Consider the following 7,738-nt stretch of genomic DNA (forward strand, 5'->3'; position numbering starts at 1 on the left):
GGAAAGTGGGGGAAATCGCCCCCCAGCCGCGTTTTTGTGCGGGGCCGGGCGGCGGCCCGGGCTGCCCCGGCGCGTCCCTCGGTGTCGCCCGGCGCCGGAGGTGGATGCGGCCTCTGAGAGCCGGGGGTGGGGGTTAAGTTTAATCCCCTCCGGGGCCGGCTGCGCTGCCCTCCATCGCGGGTGCCATGTCAGGAGCTGCGGGGAAGCCGGAGGAAGGACGGGGCTCTGCCCGCTCCGCGCTCCAGCCCCCCGCTACCATTTTGAGACGGGCACGGCTCTGCCGCCTTGCCGTGACCTTCACATCCATCATCTGCAACCTGAGCAAATCGCAGAGCGCCCGGCCTGGCTACCGGCTCCCAGCGCAGACGCACAGCACCTGGGGAAGCAGGGTCGTTCCCCAGCTTGTGGTCCGGCCTGGTTAAATAATCGCAATCCCGGGTACATGGGTTAGTTAGCAAGGTCCACCCTCAGCTACGAGGAGAGGGCAGGTTGCTGGTGACTTGTCTTAAAACCAGCTACTGCTGCGATACCTGGTCAGATGTTTGTGTGGCTTTTCTCATTTTCCGCAAGCTGCGTTTGTGACAACCTCTGTCGCATGTTGTTTCTCCTCCCACCCTCCCCAAACGCCTGCTTTTTCTTTCCGTGGGAACTGTTTGCTAATAAGCGCCTCGTAAAGCTCCCCCACCGTTGGAAGGGGCTGCGGTGTTGTATGAACTGCTTGTTTATCTGAGAGTGTCCCCAAATTCTGGACCCATGCGTGGTAGGCTCGGGCCGCAAGTGCAGTGTGTGCCCTAAATGTATTAGGGAGAAGGTGCAGTGGTTGTATCCGGTGAAAAAGCGTAGTCAGAATGATTTTGGTTTTGTTCTAGCATGTAAATACATGTCCAGAGAGAGGTTGGGGATCCCCTCCAGCTGCATCCGACAGTCCATGCAGCCTCCTCCAGGGCTCCTGGGGAAGGACCTTCCAGAAACGCTGTTATTTTACTGCACCCCAGGTCATGGGCCAGGACCCATTTGTTTGTCTGTAGATCCAGAAGAAAATGATGATTCCTGCCCCTAAAGGGAAGTATTTGCTCTACTATAGCTTACTAGGAAGAAAGGGAAAAGAGGTCCTCAGAAAAACATGAGCAAAGCTGTGCTTCACCTGTTGGCTCTGCTGTTTTCATGCTTTCTAGCTACTGGCAGTCTAACCTAGTAAATCCTTTTTAGAGGATCTGTGCAGGTAGTGCTGCAGTGGCGTAATATCTAATGCATGGCTGTTGGGCCAGAGGATGGTTCTTCTAAGGACAGCTGGTGAACTGGAGTATGCTGTCCCTTTCTTCTAGACTGAGCTAGATCCATCCTTGGTGCATCTCCACTAACACCAACTGAGAACTGGGGAGCTTATCTGTCTGGTGGGAGAGCAAATGAATTAAATTCTGTTTTCTCTCTTTCTAATGATCCCTATCCCTGGAGAACTTGTGACCTCACCATGTCCCATCAGCTGTCTCCGTAGCAGCATGTTATGGTGCTGTGGCTTTTAGAAAATGAAATTATGAAGGGTCCCTTGAGCAGAAGCTGAGAGGCCTGAGTGAAATGGGCTGTAGAAAAGCATTTAGAGAAATAATTGAAACGAAAATGGAAAATATGTCGAAGGAAAGAGGTCTTTCTCCGTTCAATACTTGAGTGCTGACTAGTTTAGAGACTGGTAATATGAGACTTCTTACCACAAGAATGTATGTGCATATACTGCAAAAACAATGCTGTTAAAATAATGATGGGGTCCTGCTGTGATGTATCACCCTTTTTCTTTTGTGTACATCTTAAACTGTGGTAGGAAGCTATGGAAATAGCATCTAGAATAAACATGGCTCCTCATGGCATGAGTTATTTTCTTGTCTGAACAGGCATAAGAGAAATTACGCGTAGACCTACTGTGTACGCATACGATTATTGCTGTAGTGTGGACATGACATATGTCACTGCTCCAGCTTGATATCGGGGTGGTGGAGCAGCTATTGCTCTGCAGCTGCTCACTGCACAGTGCATGTGAGCGCTGATGAGTTCCTCTCCGAGTGGATGGAAATTTGTGCAGGAACAAATACAGAGGCTGTTGGTACTGACCGATCTGCTTGATGGGGGCACTTGAGGGACTGGAGGCCTTGCCCGGGCTCATTTCTCCCCCTCAGTACATGAGGGGTTTCTTTCAAATTGYGGTCGAGGCATGTCCAGGTAGCAGAGCGGCACAGTCCCCCCGCAGCGCCAGGCCTCGCCTGTGGCTATGCAGGACTTCAGTCTAGGTCTGCTGCTGGCATCTTGCAGTAGCGCTAAATCCCACGCATGCTGGAAACCTCAAAGCACGGAGGAGCAATGCTGAATGCAATCGTATCTCACCAGACTTTTTTTTTTTTCTTTCTCCTCCTGAATGCAGTGGCTTACTAGTTGCTGCTAATTACTCTTTCAATGTCACTTACGCTGCTGTTAACGGATCACCCAACAATGCAGAGCCTATATTTATAATACCAGATGTTGATGTGGCTGCTATGTGTGCTTTTGCTGCCGAGGACTCACCAGCTGACGGTGTTATAATCATTGAAGATGTGCGAGAAGGCAGGTGGAAGCCAGGCAGGTGACATACCTCTTTGTGGACTGGTTTATCCTGGGCCACGCAATGGGAAGGAGGGTTAGTCTGGTCAGCCCTAGGCATTTCCCGTTGGTGCTGTCATAGGCTCCTAGGCTAATTCAGGTTGGAAGGGACCTCAGGGGGTCATTTAGCCCATTGCTTATGGTGTTGCTATATCCCCTCCTGCCACCTCTTACTTTATTTAGAAGTCCTTAGACTTGGCACCAGTGCTAGCAAAATTGCTGTGATAAAAAGAATGGTGTGTGCTCATCTAACTTGAGAGAGCCCAAAAGACAGAGAAGGGGGGATGTACAAGACAAAGCCATTTCTAAAATCCATCTGTGTTCATGCCACTCTTATTTTGCCATGTGAAAATAAATAACGAATGCAGGTGCCTTTTTTTAAATAAGATCTCAAAGCACTGTTGCACAAATTCTGGATTTGTGGGAGTATTACTGTTATCTGTGCTTTATGAACAGAGAAAACTGAAAGCACTGGGCTGCGTTCAGATGGCTGCGTAACTGCCTGTGTGCTGTGTTCTTGCTGGCTGATCCAAGGCAGCGTGCTGCTCAGCCCTGTTAGGACAGCTGCATTGCTCGTCGTGGAAAAACAAGGTACCTCTGACTTCTGCAGAACAGATGGTCTAAGGGGGCTGCTGAGAAGGGAATGACTAAGGCCTGCGAGCAGTAGGTGGAGGGACTRAATGGAGATGAGACCATCTTGTTTCTGGTCAAGGAAGCTAAGCCGTGTCAAAGCTATGGAAGCTGAATCTGGAGTTATATTTGGTCCCAGACCTGAGCATTAGCCTCAAAAGCATCCTTCTCCCTTGGGAACTTCTATACCCCAAACCAAACAGGGGTACTTAACTGCCTGTCTCCAGGCTCTGATGGTACATGCTGAATTAGCTGATGTTCGTACATTGCCTGGTCATCAGGAGGGCTTTGGCTCTGGAGGAGGAAGCGTGTATATTTACCATGCTGTATAAAGGTGTCTGCACCTCTGTATGTCATGTAGTGTAGTGCTGAACAGCAAAGCTAGATGATATGGCTTTTGTGGAGGTGCATTACATACCTGTGTTCACTTGTTTAATACAGATAGCTGAAATGAGCTAGGTGGGTGTAAAGTACCTTAGGGCAATGAAATGCCATCCTCGGATGAGGTTTTATTGGTATTCTTGTGTTTAAAAAGAAAAATGGCACTCCTGAGTGTTGATCGTCTCTGGGGGATCCTCCACAAATTGCTGAAGGAATGTGGGGGCGGGTACAGACCCAAACTCTGCTGTGTTGTGCTAACCCAGCCTCTCCTAGCAGGCTGAAATCCCAGCAATGGAGAAAGGTGCTCTTATAGTATGAGCTAGCATACATAGAGCAGGAAAAATGCAGCATTGCAAGCAGCCATGGTACAATATCTCTGGCAGTGCTAAGTGTAGGTACCTATTAAGTAGCTGGTGCTACTGTAATTGCTTTGACAAAACTGGACAAGGGCAAGGCAGCGTGTTACAGTTGTGTCTTTGCCCTGCTGCGTGACATACTGAAAATGCAAAGCCAGATCCTGAAGTCATGAGTTTTAGTTTGGCTTCGGGTAAATTATAACTTTCAGGAACAACTGAATGTCTTCAAGTCTCAACCTCCTCCAGCCATATAGAGATAAATACTTACACCCCCAGTATATGATAAAGGAATGCCTACTTTGATAATGCATACTTTGCTTTCTTGTGGGAAGCCTCTCCAGCAAAATACCTTCAGAGGTGTCAACAGTAGCATTTAACAACTACTGTCTAGAAGTGAAAAAGCCCATAGGGATGCCTAAGAGATGGTGCAGATACCTGGCCTTTTTGGATACTGCATGAAAACTGTTTTATCAACAATCTTCATGCTTTAGGTTACTTGGGCTTCTGCCACAGTATTTGCTTCATGAGCTTACTGACTGCTGCATGAAAGAACTGATAGATTAAATTTAAAAATCATAGCTATGTTGCTTACAGTTCGAGTGTCCGCTATACTGGGTAATGCTGAGCATCGATGCAGTACTCTAATGGCAGATTTTAAACTGAGCAAGGAGATACTCACTTGCTCTTGGCCCTTGCCACTGAAGGGGTCCTTAAATGTAATTATTTTGTTCTGCTTTGGGATACTTTTACATGCCCAGAATGCTGGTGGAGAGACTGATTATGAGACAGTGATCCTAAAATGTTGTATGATAAATATATTTGTGAGCTGGCTAAATACTGTTATGTATTGCAGGTTAAGGGAGTAGGCATTTTGGGGGGAAATGACCTATCTAGGATTACAGAGGATGATGCAAAAGCCAGGAGTGGGACTCTATCTTCTAGTGAAATACATCAGGGTCAAGTAGTAGTCCTTCAAATAGCAGTGAGCCTTCAGTCTTCAGTAAAGAATGTACCTCACTTATCAGGTTAATTGGAGAAGAAAGGAAAAAGTGGAGCATGGGAAATGGATAGTGTGTTACAATAGACCACAAGAGAAAATGATTTAACTTAAGAGAAATGTATATAGCTCCCAGTAAACACTTGTGGGAGGAAGAACATTAGGGGGAGATATGTAATTAAATCATAGTGTAACATGGATGGGTGTAAGGGGGGGGGGAAAAAGTGTGGATCTCAACCTCTGTAGATGCAGCAGTGTCTGCCCATATGATTTGTCCTCTGACTACTTGTGTGAATGTTATGGGGAAGACTCAAATAAATACAAGTTTTTAATATCTTTTCTGCTTCCTGCAGCAGTTAAATGTTCTCTGCAGACCTCACTGACTGTATTTGTCAGCTTAACTCCTTAGTGATGATCTCATGCTTTTTGGGAACTGCCTCTTGGCCTTGTACTCACTAGGAAAAGAGACATCCTTACGGCATGCATCAGGGTATGTCAGAATTAACACAAGGAAAGGGTGATGCGCAGTAACTTGGCAATTATGTGCTCGCCTGGACCTACCAGCCTGTGAAAGTGGCATGTTGCCTTATTTCTGGAATTTATCACCTGACAGCTAGCATGTCAGGAGGATACCTTATTTGCTTTTGTGGACTCTTCCTTGTTACCATAATAATCTTCATGCTGGGAATCTTAAAACATCTTGAGCATTAATTAATCCTTATAGTACTTTGAGGTAGTAAGTGGTGTGTGTGTGTGTTCGTTCTTTTAGAGTCTGCAAAACCAGCAGGAAATAGAAGTCATAGTCATAGTATCTGAAGACATTTCCTTATGCTAAAATAGTTACCTGTTCTGGTCATTGGAGGGGGAAGGAAAAAAAAAAAAGCTAAATGCTTATAACACTGCCCACAGTCAGTTTACACTGACATGAAGATAGAAAAAGGCAAACATTTTATTTTTTTGTAAGGCTACTGATTTGTTTTCAGAAGTCTTAGTTTAATAGCTAGCTGGGGATGCCGAGAAGAGTCCTTGAACCTGACATCTCCGGATGCTCCAAGTAGGCAGAGCTCCACTAGCCTTAAATAGAAGGTGTGGGAGTCTGTCTGAGGCACCTCATATCTGAGGCAGCTTCTGAAAATGTTTTTCTCTGGCAGGAAGCAAACCCCATTCCTGATCTGGTGAATTACTGAATGTCCCTACTTTGTACTTAACTGGAAGCTTGAGCCTGGCTTTCCAAGTGTGAGTAAAAAAAAAGACTCTTCCGAGTGAGGCTTTCTTAGCATCTGAGATGAACCCCTTTTGAGGGGAGACAGAAGAAGTTTGCAATTTAGCATAAGTTAATCAAAGAAAACTTAGCTCTTGCTGTGTTTACCCACTGGGGTAAAACTTACTATGGTGTATTGAGCAGCATGTTTGTTAGACAGGAGCCAAACCCATGTGTGCTCCACCCATGTGAGCCAGTACTCAGATTTTTGTTTCAGGCAGTGCATTTAAATGGCAAAATCGAGAGCGTGACTGAAAGGGGGGTGGGTGGGCAGTCGCCTAAAAGAATATGGCATTCTGCCTAAATGCCCAGTGCAAAAAATTGGTTTTGAGGTGGTATCTGTGAAAGGAAATGTTCTGCCAGTGTGCCCAGTAAGCCTCCTTCCTGAAAAAGCKACTTAAAAAAAAAGGAAGAATCTTTGAGTGTAATACTTTCCTTCTTGGACTCAGAAATCTATACGCCTATGAGTCAGAGCCCTGTTAGTTGGGAGGAGAGCTAAAACAATCTGTGAAAAATAGAAATCCAGTCATGCGTGGTGGGGAAATAGCCCACTGCTAGGAGAGTTTCTCATTGCGCTTGAACTTTGTTCGTCCTGATCTCAGACCTGGTTTTGCACTTCCCGACTGAGAGTGGAAGCTCAGGTTAAAGGAAGGCCGTCTGTGTGATAACAGGCAGATGGGCCTGTGTAGCCTTGAGACCGAGTTATGTTCTCAGCTCTGAAACAAAGTTCTTGAGTGACTAATTTCTTTGCACCTTTTTCTCCATCTGTAGAAAGGACAGGGTATCAGCCTTGCTTTCATAGGTCTGACAAAATATCATGTCATGTAGACTTGTAGCATTAATTGGCACTTGAAATAGCACTGGAAAAGGTTAATTGTGAAGTAGAAGAAAAATTCTTAACAATAAATTCAGACTTTGCAAAGAGGATGCACTGGTGTCTGCCCGAGTGCTTTGGAAGAACTGCCTTCCCTACTGCCGTGGTGTGACGGCAGCTTCAGCCGTTTGTGCAGTCTCATTCACCCTCTGGTATCAGATGTCACCGGTCACTTAGGTCTGCTCCGCAAAGAGGTCGGGGATGATGCAGCCCTCTTTGGCTGCTGATAGAGACCATATGCCRGCTTTGAGGGCTTGGGGTTCTCTTAAAATCATTGGGAAATGAGAAGCTGCCCTAGATGCATTGGTAGTATTGAACTTTGGGGCATAGCCTTTCATAGATGCAAAGGAGTTGTGCAGACTGTGGACTCCTTGGAGCTTGTGTCTCAATACCTGTTGCCGTACGGCCTTTACCTCCTTTCCTGACATCATTTGCCACATGGTGACCTGAATCAAAACTGGTGGGTTGTCCGGGTCTCTAGGCAGCGATGAGTAGTTCAGGCCCTATGAAGGAATGAGCCCAGAGCTCTGCCTGGAGCAACTTCAAACACTCTGGCCAGACTTTAAACACTCTGATCTGGCCAGGCCTGGAGGGGTCAGGCTATGCAAGCAGGA

Source organism: Apteryx rowi, unplaced genomic scaffold, assembly GCF_003343035.1.
Source record: "Apteryx rowi isolate R43461 unplaced genomic scaffold, aptRow1 scaffold_16, whole genome shotgun sequence".
NCBI classification, from domain to species: domain Eukaryota; kingdom Metazoa; phylum Chordata; class Aves; order Apterygiformes; family Apterygidae; genus Apteryx; species Apteryx rowi.